At 43.1% G+C, this 13,157-nt stretch overlaps 1 protein-coding gene across 16 annotated transcripts in view; it reads right to left on the bottom strand.

Moving 5' to 3' along the window:
- The window catches only part of Usp44 (ubiquitin specific peptidase 44), a 39,457-nt gene that overhangs the window by 22,019 nt on the left and 4,281 nt on the right, over positions 1 to 13,157 (bottom strand). For 5 of the 16 annotated variants that reach the window (XM_011243480.3, XM_011243485.2, NM_001376981.1 and 2 more), the window contains exon 3: positions 9,824 to 9,907. The exons of 4 other annotated variants lie outside the window; for them this stretch is intronic. The gene's annotated coding sequence lies outside the window, so the exon portion shown is untranslated. 7 more of the 16 variants (XM_011243484.2, XM_011243483.2, NM_001206851.3 and 4 more) reach the window with 7 other exon arrangements.

Raw genomic sequence — 13,157 nt, 5'->3', positions numbered from 1 at the left:
TTTTAGTACCTTCATGATGTGATCTAACAGATACAACCTTAGAATAACAACAAAAAAATTCAATCTTTTGATTGACAAAAAAATCACATTAAGAATGAATTCTTACATTTTTATAGTGTCTGAAAGTGCTGTCAAGTGTTGCGCTTTTAAATGGGTGCTTAAGCCAGTATTTTTATACAATCGTCCTATTTTCTGGTTTGTCACTAATTTAGTTTGGCTTCGTGGCTAGACTGATCCCCATCACTCAGAACAAATTGGACACGTGATTCATTTCCTATCTTGATTAGTCTGAGCCCATACAGTAGCGTCTTCTCCCATCTTCCTCACCAGACACACACATTAGAATCTGGCACCCAGATTTGTTCTGCCTAAACTTAAGAACGTGAGAGAAACCTCAAACCACTTTTCTGCTACTAAGAAGGCAAAAGAGTGCCCTCCCCCTTGCCTCTGTCACTTAAAAACTAAGTTCAGCAATTGGAAATAGGGGCTTTCCCCCAAGTTAGTAGGTAACCTGGACTGTGATAGGAGTACAAAATGGATGGATGGATGGATGGATGGATGGATGGATGGATAGACGGACAGATGAATAGATGTATGATAGTTAGATTGAGTCTGCCCTCAAATGACACAATCAACAAGTGTCATGTATAATCAAAACACCATCATAGTCTGTGAGGCTGAAGTGTGCGGAGGAAAAATCTGTTAGCATACACAGAACTGACCTTCAGGTAAAAAAGAGAAGCCTGTCAAGGGGAAGAGGCAGTTTTACGTGTGGATATTTAGATCCTCCCTGGTTTGTTTTCTTTTTTGAGACACAGTTCCTCTGTAGCCTTGGCTGTCCTGGAATTCACTATGTAGACCAGGCTGGCCTCAAATCCATAGAGAGCCAATTGCCTCCGACTCTCAAGTGCTGGGACTAAAGGTATGTTCCACCAGGAGCCTACAATTTTTTTTAAAGATTTATTTTATTTATATGTAAGTACACTGTAGCTGTCTTCAGACACCCCAGAAGTGGGTGTCAGATCCCATTACAGATGGTTGTGAGCTACCATGTGGTTGCTGGGAATTGAACTCAGGATCTCTGGAAGAGCAGATAGTACTCTTAACTGTTGAGCCATCTCCCCAGACCCCTAGTTTTTTTTTTTTTTAAAGACAGAATTTCACTTGTAGCTCAGATACAATTTCTTTTTTTCAAGACAGAATTTCACTGGTGGCTCAGGTGACTTTTAAAGTCATGATGTGCCTGCCTCAACTATGCTGATGCTAGAATTACAAGCATGCCCAGAAAAGCCGCACTAGATCCCCGCCCTTGATTTAAGAGATTCTCTAAAACATGGATTATTGACTATTATTGTATGTTAATTCTGATTATCTCTTTAAACGTTTTTTTTTAAAGATTCATTTATAATTATAAATAAGTACACTGTTGCTGTCTTCAGACACACCAGAAGAGGACACCAGAAGAGGGCACCAGATCTCATTACAGGCGGTTGTGAGCCACCATGTATGTGGTTGCTAGGATTTGAACTCAGGACCTTCAGAAGAACAGTCAGTGCTCTTACCCGCTGAGCCATCTCACCAGCCCTCTCTAAACTTTCTTAATTAGAAAAAAGCCAAACAACCAAACAATAGCAAAAAAGCAAACAGACTAGATTTTTAAAAAAAGAAACCAAGACTGTGTCCACCTTGCCTTTACTCCCAGCACTAACGAGGCAGAAGTAGGTGGATCTCTGAGTTTGAGACCAGCCTGGTAGAGATTCAAGATAGCCAGGGCTACACAGAGAAACCCTGGGCTACACAGAGAAAACGGAGGGGTTGGGGGAGGGGTATAATAAAAGAAAATAAAAAGAAATCAGGAGTCATAAACAAAGCAACCAAAACATTCCAACTTTCTGTACTGTACCCACTGAACTATTTGTTCAATATCAGAGTATCTCAAATTTAGTTTGGGATAGTAATAAGCACTAGACTGAAAAATCTAACACACTGTATATGTATGTATATGCATATATCACACACACACACACACACACACACACACACGGCTGGGAGTGCCAAGAAATCTCTGAGTTCCAGGCCAACCAAGGCTACTACATCAAAATAACAACAAGCAAAACTCCGGGCGTGGTGGCGCATGCCTTTAATCCCAGCACTTGGGAGGCAGAGGCAGGCGGATTTCTGAGTTCGAGGCCAGCCTGGTCCACAGAGTGAGTTCCAGGACAGTCAGGACTACACAGAGAAACCCTGTCTCGAAAACAACAAAAAAACCACCACCACCACCAACAACAACAAAAACCAACAAGCAAAACAACTTACGGGAATCTGAATCAGGAAAAGAAAACCCAAATGTACCAAATGTTTAAAATCTCTTTCAAATTATCCGAGATGATAAAGACAAAACATTATGCATTCCAAAAAATCCAGTTTCATCTCTTTTGGGGCAAATAGGTATGGAATCTCATTGAGATTATGAAATCAAAGATGAACTTAACTCCTGTTTGGACATGAATTACAAACACACAGTCAATTATTTTTCTTTTGTTTATACCAAACACTGGTTTTCAAGAAACCTTCCACTGAAATTGTCGGCTCAAAGCGTTATCCATCCCTACTCTGGTCCCACAAGCAACTCCCAACAGATCTTAAAAAAAGAAAAAAAGAAATCAAGCGTATGGAAGATCGTATTTCCATGCTAATTTCACAGTTCCGTTGTTTGCTAAGTGTTATAAATTAAGGTTTAAAAGGGTGGGGAAACGAGGAAGTGAACTTTCCAAGTTACTAATGTTATCCTGAAGGAAATTATCCAGCTACCGGTAGAATTTACATCAGTTTAATATTCCACTTGCAACAATGACTATCTTTCGCTTTTTTCTTAAGGCGGCGGAGGGTCGAGTCCTAACTTTGAGCAGCCGTTTCCGAAACCTCTTCACAGTGACCCACTCTTTCCAATCACCCCCACAACGTTCCTTCTCAAAGACAGCGGGGATGATTTTAGAAAGCTTGTTTTCCAAACTCGGACAACACAACCCGGGATCGGCGGGTGGCAGCAGGTGCCGGGCAGCAATGCGACCCGACCGCCGTAGGGAAGGCAAGTGCCACCTCCCGGCGATCAGAGAGCCAGCGGCGGGATGTCCTGGGATGTCCCTGGTGCTCGCACCCGCAGCGCCCTGCCCGCATCCGCCCCGCGCCTTCCTCCGGCCGCGCTCCGGTCCACCTGAAGCATCTCCGGGACCCGGGAGGTGGCCAGCGGACTCCGGGCTGCAGGACCGCAAGACGCACCGAGACTTTCCAGAGGCGCCAATTCTAAGTTCGCCGGTGCCTCTCCACCGCGCGCCCCTTGGCTCGCTCCCTCCGTCAGTCCACAGGCCCCTCTCCTCTCGCAGGACCCCCCGGCTGCCTGCGGGCGGGAAAACTCCGTCAGGTGCCTCCCGCCCCCCGGCTCCCGTCGGACGTCCGCTCCTACAGGGGAGCCTCGCTCAGCCAACCGCCACAGCCGCGCGCCCCTCTCCACTCACCGGCACGAGCCCGAGCAGCCATTTTAGCGCTCACAGCGTGCCCCGGGCCCCCCACTTCGGCCGCATCTGGGCGCCAGGGTCCCGGGCTACGTCAGCGGAGAAGCCAGACCACGCCCTAGCCACGCCCTAGCCACGCCCGCGCGAGGCCACGCCCCTTGGCTGTCCAGTGTCAGCGGAGCTGGGATGAGGGAGCGAGCGCGGGCCATCCCGCGTCCCGCTCGGGCACATGGCTCTGCTTGGACCACAAAAACTTCCTCTCAGGGCGGGCTTTCCACTTGCCGCAGCCTTCGAGGCCTGGAAGAATAAGGCCACTATTAACCACAGGCTAGTGAGATGCTAAATATTCCACGGATGTGTGTTCACGCAGAGCTCCCAGATTCCCTGCTACTCACACATCTTCGAATCATCATCAGGCAACGACCGGGCCAATTCTTTATGTTAAAAAAAATCTGCTCAAATTCTCAACTGTAGAAGCTTCCCTCACAGGCATAGCTGCAACGGGGAATGATTTAACACGAAAACATTTCTCCGTTTGGCACAAGGTACCTCAAAATGATCAGTGTAAGACCGTGAAGTTTATGTGTGAAAGAAAAGGAGAAAAGAGACGAGAGGAATCTGCATTAGAAAGTCGGGCCTACGGGTACAAAAAAAAAAAAAAAAATCTTGTCCATCATCTGGAGCTATAACTGGTAAAGAACATAGGCTGCTCTTCTAGAGAACACAGGTTCGATTCCCAGCACCCTCAAGGCTGCATACTTACAACGCTCTTTTAATTTGAGTTCCAAGGGATCTGACGCCCTTGGAACTCTTTCCCTTGGGAACGGGCGCACATACATACGTTCAAGCAAAACATCCTTACACCTAAAATAATAGTTAAGCGCTTTAAAACAAAATAAAAACCAGAAAACCAATGTTTGCTGAGCTCCTAAAGCCATTTCTGTCTCAGCTAACCCGTAGAACACTAAAATTGAGGATGCCCTTTCTAAAGCAGCCAGATAAACTTATGAAGTTACTACCAGTGGGATGCTAAATCTGGCAGCACTTGGGTCAAACTAAAATTGTTCGTTTTTTAAACCAACAAGTATACTCTAGGGAGTTTCACTAGTGTGGGGTGGGGGGTGGGGGAAATGAACACACAAATATTTGAATGGATAAAATGTCTAACCAAAGGGAAATGGCAAATTAACATCTAGCAGAGATGTTAACTTAATAACCCCTTGGGAGTTCTTATGTTGGTAACAAAATAACAGAAATTCATATGATTCCTATTTGTATACATGACAATAACAAACACGGGAAATATAGCTACGTAAACAAAAATGAAAGACTTCAAGGAATGAGTCTGCAAAGCAAAACAGTAATTCAACCCGTCTCCCCCCCCCCCCCCACACACACACACAGCATTTTTCCCTCACACAGAATGGTAATATTTTGTGTGAGTCTGGGAGGGGGCACGCCAGTGCTGCAGTATGGGTTTATTATCTCTGTCAGGCATTTTCCCTGCGCCCTCACACTCTCCCACTATGTGGGTCGCCACGCTTGGTGGGGCAAGTGTCTTCATCCATCGTGTCACTGAGAACCATTTTGGGTGAACTAGGGCTCTGAGGGAGAGCCCTGGGTTTGATCTCCAGTACTGCAGAACACAACAAAATCTATCTCAAAGGCAAAGTGAAATAGAACGAAGGCTATCAGCAATACAGAATTCCAGTCAGAAAACAAGGTCAAATGGACTCACAGGAGAGTTCAGAAACAGGAGTTTTCTGAGATCATAATGGCTTCCAAAAAAAAAAAAAGTCCCACATAGCCTGTTGCGAACCAAAGCCGTGTGACTAAATGACGAAGAAAGTGAAATAGGAAGAGAACAAAGCAACTGCAAGCTCCGTTAGGCAGAGGTGAGGGTCTGGAGTAGGATGCTCTTAATCAAATATCTGGGTACACGTTTGCATGGTGCCAAGTGAGAAGGGAAGCCAGAGAAAGTGCTAATTACAGAGAATGTTTGTGTCACTTTTATGTTTATTGTTACAAATTCCCTCAGCTACCGTCTGTTTCTGCTCCCCCCACCGATTACAGCAGGCTCGAGCTTGCTTCCTGAGCTCGGGACCTCTCTAGTGCACTCGTGTTTGCACGTTTTCAGGATCATCTCTTAATTTCTCTTTTGCTTTTAACCACTCTCATCAGATCTAAGCTTTTCATTATCGTATTTGCAAAGATGCCTCCTTCCCACCCTCATCAGCGGATTCTCCCATACTTACCTATTATGTCCTTAAAATCAGTCGCCGAATTGGCCTTTAGACTAAGAGGTCGGTCCTTTTATCGTCTAGGACGATACCGTCTGCTAGGCTTTCGGTGCTTCCGGCCTTCGAATCCAGGGTAAATGATGTTTGTTTCCTAAGTAGAAACTCGTCCGGTTGCAACTCTTCTAGATCGTTACAATCAAGCTCTTTCAGGGCTGGCCTAAACTCTCACCTCCTGAAAACCACTTTCCTAGGAAAAGGGAGTGGGGGTGGGGGTCCCCGGGTTCCCATCCCCCATCCCAGCAGCACATTATTATGCCGTCCTTGCTTTTGTTCAGCGTTCTGAGCCCAGTTCTCTCCATTTGCATTGCAACCTCTTTGGGGGCAAGTACTTTGCCCTGTTTATTTACCCCTCCACATTCCATAATGTAGTGCCAACCCCAAATACCCTTAAAATTCCTATCCAGAGGGGGTGGGGGACCCAAAAGCTGCCACGCATAAGATGGGGTTTTGAGAGTGATGTGGAGGGAGTTTCCTTTGCTCTTAACAGCCCATCTTGGGAGAAATGATGAATTCAATTTACCCTTTTCCCAAAGTAAGCCGTTTCTTAAGAAATCATTTTAAGCATCCTGACTCCTAATTAGTATGTAACGAGTCATTCCTGAAGTACAATACTGATTTTTGTCTCTAGTACCCTACATCGGAGTATGAACAAATACGGGGTAAACACAGGGGTTAACTTAATAACCCCTTGGGAGTTCTTATGTTGGTAACAAAATAACAACAGAAATGCATATGATTCCTATTTGTATACATGACAATTACAAACACGGGAAATAAAAAAGAAACTTTAGAGCTTGCTTTTTATGCTTTGTTTTGGTTTTTCTTTTAACCTATTCTTTGGAGACTAGGAAAATTGCCTTTGTAATAAATTTTCGAATGATGAAGAATTAATGAGTTTCTTAAATTTTTGGACGTAAGTCCCAGCCTTTCACAATGTTCTCCTCTGCTAATATTAAGATTTACAGAGCTGTGTGCCAGGCCTTATGCCAGGAATTGAAATAACTGCAGCCTTCCTTCATCTCTATAAAAGGACTGGATGGAGGGAAGTAGATTAAGAAAGACTACAGTGGGGGGCTGGGCACGTATCTCTGTGGTTGAGAGCTCACCTGGGATTCAATCCCCCAGCCCTGCCGCAAAACAAAGCACCCCAAAGAACTGAGCTGAACAGTTGGATTGACATGTAGCTTCACACTACGGTTGAGTTTAAAGGACTGGGACCCAAAGGTCCTTAAAATTCTGGCAACTATTTAAGAAAAAAAAAAATGGCTTTAGAATTTTCTTAAGTCTAAGGAATAATAAGCGTTAGCTGCTGGTAGAGGTGATGCAAGCCAAATCAAGCGAACTTGTTAAAAAAGGACATTTTTCCCTTTCTCTTTTATTTTTGGTGCTTTGGGTTGAGGGCATCTAGGGCCTCAGGGCACATCAAGCCCTTTGTTGAGCAATGCCCCAAACCGCTGAAGAACTTTTCTGCTGTGTGTGTTTTGTGGTCTGTGAGGGAAGTTTGCATTCTTTGGGGGCAAGTTTTCAATATATGCATACCAGAAACTGAAACCAAACCCTGGTTTAGGTATGAATGGATGCAAAATCATGAAGCTAGCCTGTTCAGTTCCTCCTAACATCCACCCACCCCTAGTGTCCCATCTCCACCCCTCCAGTCTTTCAGGACCCTTCAACCTCTTGCCTCCAGGCTTGTACTGTTGTCTAGGTTTTTCTCATGCCTTTCTCTTCCAGATTTTCCCACTTTGTTGTGGGGCAGGTGCCCAAACCTTCTATTTTTGAAGATGTTCTATTCTCATGCAATAGATTTACCTACTTTGTAAAGTGTGCATTCCTTTATTTATTTATTATGTATTTATTTATTGCATTCTCTAGGTATGGGGCTGAAGAGAGAGCTCAGTGGTTTAGAGCACTTGCCACTCTTGCAGAGGACCCAGGTTCAATTCCCAGTACCCACAGGTTGGCTCAAAAACCATCTGTAACTCCAGTTTCAGAGGATCCAATGCCCTCTTCTGTCCTTTACTGGAACCAGGCACACAGCTAAACATACATATAAAATAAAATAAAATAAAATAAAATAAAATAAAATAAAATAAAGAAATCTTCATTAAAGAAAGCTCTCAGTAGAGCCAGTAGACACCTGCAGAATGACATTTCTTTCCTTTTTCTTTCTTTCCTTCTCTCTTTCTCTCTTTCTCTCTCTCTCTCTCTTTCTTTCTTTCTTTGCTTTGTTTTATTTTGTTTGAGACAGAGTTTCTCTGTGTCACCCTGGCTGTTCTGGAACTCACTCTGTAGACCAGGCTGGCCTCGAACTCAGAGAACTACCTGCCTCTGGAGAATGGCATTTCTAAAATGAAATTTTAAATCTTGTCTTATGTCTGTACTAGAATACAAATAAAATTTTGGGATAAGTAGTATAAAGGTTAACAATAGAACAATGATAGCCACCAACAGCAAAGTCTCAGCATCTCTTTCTTTTTTCTTTTCTTTTTTTTTGGTTTTTCGAGACAGTGTTTCTCTGCATAGCCCTGGCTATCCTGGTACTCACTCTGTAGACCAGGCTGGCCTCGAACTCAGAAATCTGCCTGCCTCTGCCTCCTGAGTGCTGGGATTAAAGGTGTGCGCCACCATGCCTGCCCAGCATCTCTTTCTTATAGGAGGCCAAGACTTCAAGCAAAAGGAGAGCCAGGAAGTGGTCCTAGGGATTAAGATGTTAACTTTTAAAGATTCAGTAAAGTAGAATCTGTATGAGGGGTTTGAGTCTTGGCTATTCAAGGCTTAAGATTACACGCACATGTATGTATATGTATGTATGTATGTATGTATGTATGTACATGTATGTATATGTATGTACATGTATGTATATGTACATGATTTAAGCTCACTGTTTTTAAAAAATGAAAAGGAGGAGCCAGAGACTTGGCTTCGTGGTTAAGAGCATTTGGTTCGGCTCGTCCAGAAGACTTGGTTGGGTTCAAATCTCAGCACCCACATGGTGGCTCACAACTATCTGTAACTTCAGTTCCAGGGGATATGATGCCCTCTTTTAGCTTCTGAGGACAAAGCACAGACATGCATGTAAACAAAATACCCCACACATAAAATAATAAAATAATTTAAAGTGAATAGGAGAATAAAGAAAATGTAGGTTTCTTTTTAATTATTATATTTTGAGACCAAAATTTTATTGAGTAGCCTGGTAAAGTTAATGCATAATTGTGAGACAATCTCTTGGAAAGCAAATTAGTATTAAAGAATAACTTAAATATTTACTTTTTTTTTTTGCTTATTCCCATAACATTTCATTGAATTAAGACAAAGTCTGGTCTTAATATTATCATTATTTCTGTCATCCTACCTAGTAGCTTCCTGAGTGCTAATATCCCACAAGATTGGGCTTATTCCAGGAAATATAGATAGTCATAAGCCAGAAAGCTGAAACTATAGGTGTACTGAACTCATCATGGCTACTGTAGAATTAAATTTGCCAATTTTAGCCGGGTGTGGTGGCGCACGCCTTTAATCCCAGCACTTGGGAGGCAGAGGCAGGTGAATTTCTGAGTTCGAGGCCAGCCTGGTCTACAAAGTGAGTTCCAGGACAGCCAGAACTACACAGAGAAACTGTGTCTCAAAAGAAAATAAAAAATAAAAAAATTGCCAATTTTGCACAGACATTTGAAATTGCTATCTTGGCAGTATTGCTAGTGGTTATTAAAAAAAAAGCTATAAAGTCATCAATCAATAATAATAGAAGTATTAATAGAAGGCTGCTCCATCATCTAAAGGAAGTCATAAATTGAATAACGTGTTCAGTTCGCATGCAGGCATGAAAAAGAGGTCTAACGGCTTTTCCATGTAAAGGCTGGGATGGTCACTCTGGCTTTCTCTGTCATCTTATGTTTCCTTCCTTTCTGGCCAAGGCCCTCTCAGGAGCAATCAGTAGTCAATCACTGATTCCACAGTTGCAAAGCAGTGTTTGGGACTGGCATGTGGCTCAGATTGTAGTGCACTTACCTGCTAAGCGCCAGGTCCTGTGGAGGTACTATGTTCAATCCTGTTTAAAACTGGATACAGCAGCGCACACCCTTGATCCTAGCACTTAAGAAGTGAAGGCCAAAAATCAGAAATCCAGTCAGCCCTTTCCACTCTCACCTACTACATATTGACTTCAGAACTAGCCTGGTGTGTGTGAGGCTTTGTTTCAAAACAAAACAATCTAAACACAAAACAAAATAACTATTTCCACAGGGAAAGAAGATATGTTTGTTAACTATTCACTGTTTAGTATTAAGCTCATTTTATCTTTGGTCCTGAAACTAGTGTTCACACAATAAACAGGACTTCCAGATGTGAATATCCAGCTCCGTGGATGGAGCCGTTGCACAGTGTGCACTTCAACTTCAACACAATGAAGGATATATATATATATATATATATATATATATATATATATATATATATATATATATAATTTTTTTTTAGTCAGGGTCTCTGTGTGAAGCTCGGGCTGTCCTTCAAGTGGTATTCTCCAGCACCAGCCTCCTGAAATCTATGATTACAAGTGTGTACCACCATATCTGATTTTACTGTTTTATCTGCAAACCTCTTTTTGGAGGGTATGCAGACACAGGTGACCTACTTAGATTGAAAGATGGTGACAACAATTTGTATACCAACATCCTATGAGTCACACTGTACCACTGCTTAGCAATTATCTTAGTCTAGCTGTGTAACAAAGAACGCTGGCGAGAGTTCTCTGCTAAAGGAAGTGTCTCTTCCTCCTCCTCCTCTTCTTCCTCCTTCTCTTCTTCCACCTCTTCCTCTCCCTCCCCTTTCCTCCTCTTTTCTCTTCTTTTATTTATTTTATTTCTTTGAGACAGGGTTTCTCTGTGTAACCCTGGCTGTCTTGGACCAGGCTATCCTGTAGACCAGGTAGACCCTGAACTCAGAGATCCTCCTGCCTCTGCAATCCAGTGCTGCCATTAAAGGTGTGTGCTACCACCTCTGGACTTTCCTCATCGATATTTCATAAATTATTACTGATATGAAAAGTAGCTGTCTCTTTTTGTAGTTGTCTGAGGCAGGGTCTTACTCTGGTAGCCCTGGCTGGCCTGGCACTCACTACATAGCTCGGATAGCTTCAGGTTGTGACAGTTTTCCTAACTCGGCTTCCTGGGTTCTGGGGTTCTAGGCATGTCCCATTTAGCTTGTCTTATGTGAACACTAATTCACTTAAAATGTTCTCAAGCCTATATATAACTGATGTGACCAGTTCCCTCCCCCCACCCCTTTCTAAGAGTTCAAGGATAACTTGGCACGTTGCTAACTGAATTTCTCAGAATTGGAATGATTGGGCAACCATTCATCTAGCTAAGTGTGTGGATGTGCTACAATCTGAGGGGCGGGTCTCTGTGCATTTACATTTATGTGTGTAAATACCCCGACTCAACAAAGCATCTTTCTGCATCTGTCTCCTCTTTCAGAAGCACTAGTTCAAGCTGGGAAGGTTAGAAGTGACCGTTGAAGGAACCGTTGAAGGGAGGGGAAAGGCTGCGAGGCCATTTCAGAAGACTGGGTTTGCAGAATGACTCCTGTACAGTCTCTTCAATATGTTTACATACCTTTACACCTCACTGTTACTTCAACCCAAAAAGGGGTTGATAATATTGAGCCAGCAGACTCACAGTGTTGCTCTGGGGATTCTGTGCAATGTTTTGTTTTGTTTTGTTTTGTTTTGTTTTGTTTTGTTTTGTTTTGTTTTGTTTTGTTTTGTTTTGTTTTTGAGACAGGACCTGCCCTGGCCACTCAGGCTGGCTTCCAACTCCTGAGCTTCTTGACACAACCTTCCTAATGCTGGCATTGTTAAGTGTATATACCACCATACTGGCTTCTGTGAAAGTTCTTGAAAGCTACAATGTATTTAAGTCACTTTATATGTAGCCAAAACTCTAGTGCAACATTGTTTTCTTTCTTTCTTGTGACCTAAAACCGTAGCAAGAAGACATCCTGGACAGGGGTGGCATCACATGCCTCTAAGTCCCCACGCTTGGGAGGCAGAAGCAAATGAATCTCTGAGTTCCAGGCCAGCCTGGTGTACAGAGAAAGTTCCAGGACAGCCAGGGCTACACAGAGGAACCCTGTGTGGAAATGGACTTCTCCTACCATTCTCCAACACACACACACACACACACACACACACACACACACACACACACACACACACACACACACACACACACATTCTTTGAAGAAGCTATCTACAAAGTTCTCTGAGTTTTAAAACCATGCCTCTATGGTAGAGATTCTGTGTCTAGGATAGTGGTGACCTATGGAAAACCTCTGTCTTCTAACTCTGCCTTTCTGTTTCCTTAACAGTTCTGTTGGTGGTGGTGTTTTGTTTTGTTTTGTTTTGTTTTGTTTTGTTTTGTTTTGTTTTGTTTTGTTTTGTTTTGTTTTGTTTTTTGGCTACCTGATGCTAGTTTTCTCACCTTATGTCTTTGAAAGTATTTTCTTGAAACAAGGTCACAAACAAGAAAGTTCCTTTCTTGACAAGCTCCAAAGCCACAGACTGTTTGCTAGTTGATCCCCTCTCCTTCTCAAAACACTTAGCATTTGTCTTTCAATTTATATTGACACCGGTTGAATTCCAGAGAATTGAGTGATAATGTTACCATATATGAAGATAGCTACATAGTGTTTTAATAGTAGTAGGCAATGATGCAGGGGCTGCTGAATCCCACCCTCACACACACTGGGGAATTCTGGCTGTCCTGGAACTCCATCTATAGATCAGGTGGGCCTTTGACCAGAATTCTGCTTGCCTTTGCCTCCCAAATGCTGGGATTAAAGGCGTGCTCCACTGCTGATGGCTGGTACTACTACTGAACTTTGTCCTGCCCCTAGTACAAAATTTATTTAGTTGCTTAGGCTATTACCAGTTCTTTTTTTTTTTTTTTTTCTTTTCTATTTTTTTTCCCACTTAAGACCAGACATCACAGTTGCTGCACTATGACAGAATTTGATCATCTTGTTCATATTTGCATAGCAGAGCAGACTCTTGCTTTTGGGAGGTTTAACTTCGCAAGGGAGAAGGACACATTTCCCTACCCAAATCACAAGATCTGCCTCTCTCTCGCCCCCCAACCCCCTTGTCTTTCTCTGTTTAAATTATGTAGTCACTTAGTTTATCTGTAATCTGACAGATCTGTAATTTTGTTCATTTGGGATGACATTCACAGTTGGCTGATTGTCTATCCACATACAGTTTATCTGGTTGCCTTTAACTCGGTTAACCTCACCCCCCACCCCTCAAGTCAATTGGCTCCCACAGGAATGGAAACACAACCCT

The sequence above is a fragment of the Mus musculus genome, chromosome 10 (genome assembly GCF_000001635.26).
Source record: "Mus musculus strain C57BL/6J chromosome 10, GRCm38.p6 C57BL/6J".
NCBI lineage: Eukaryota > Metazoa > Chordata > Mammalia > Rodentia > Muridae > Mus > Mus musculus.
The sequence above is the reverse complement of the archived record's forward strand: the minus strand, read 5'-3'. Positions and strand labels throughout refer to the sequence as shown.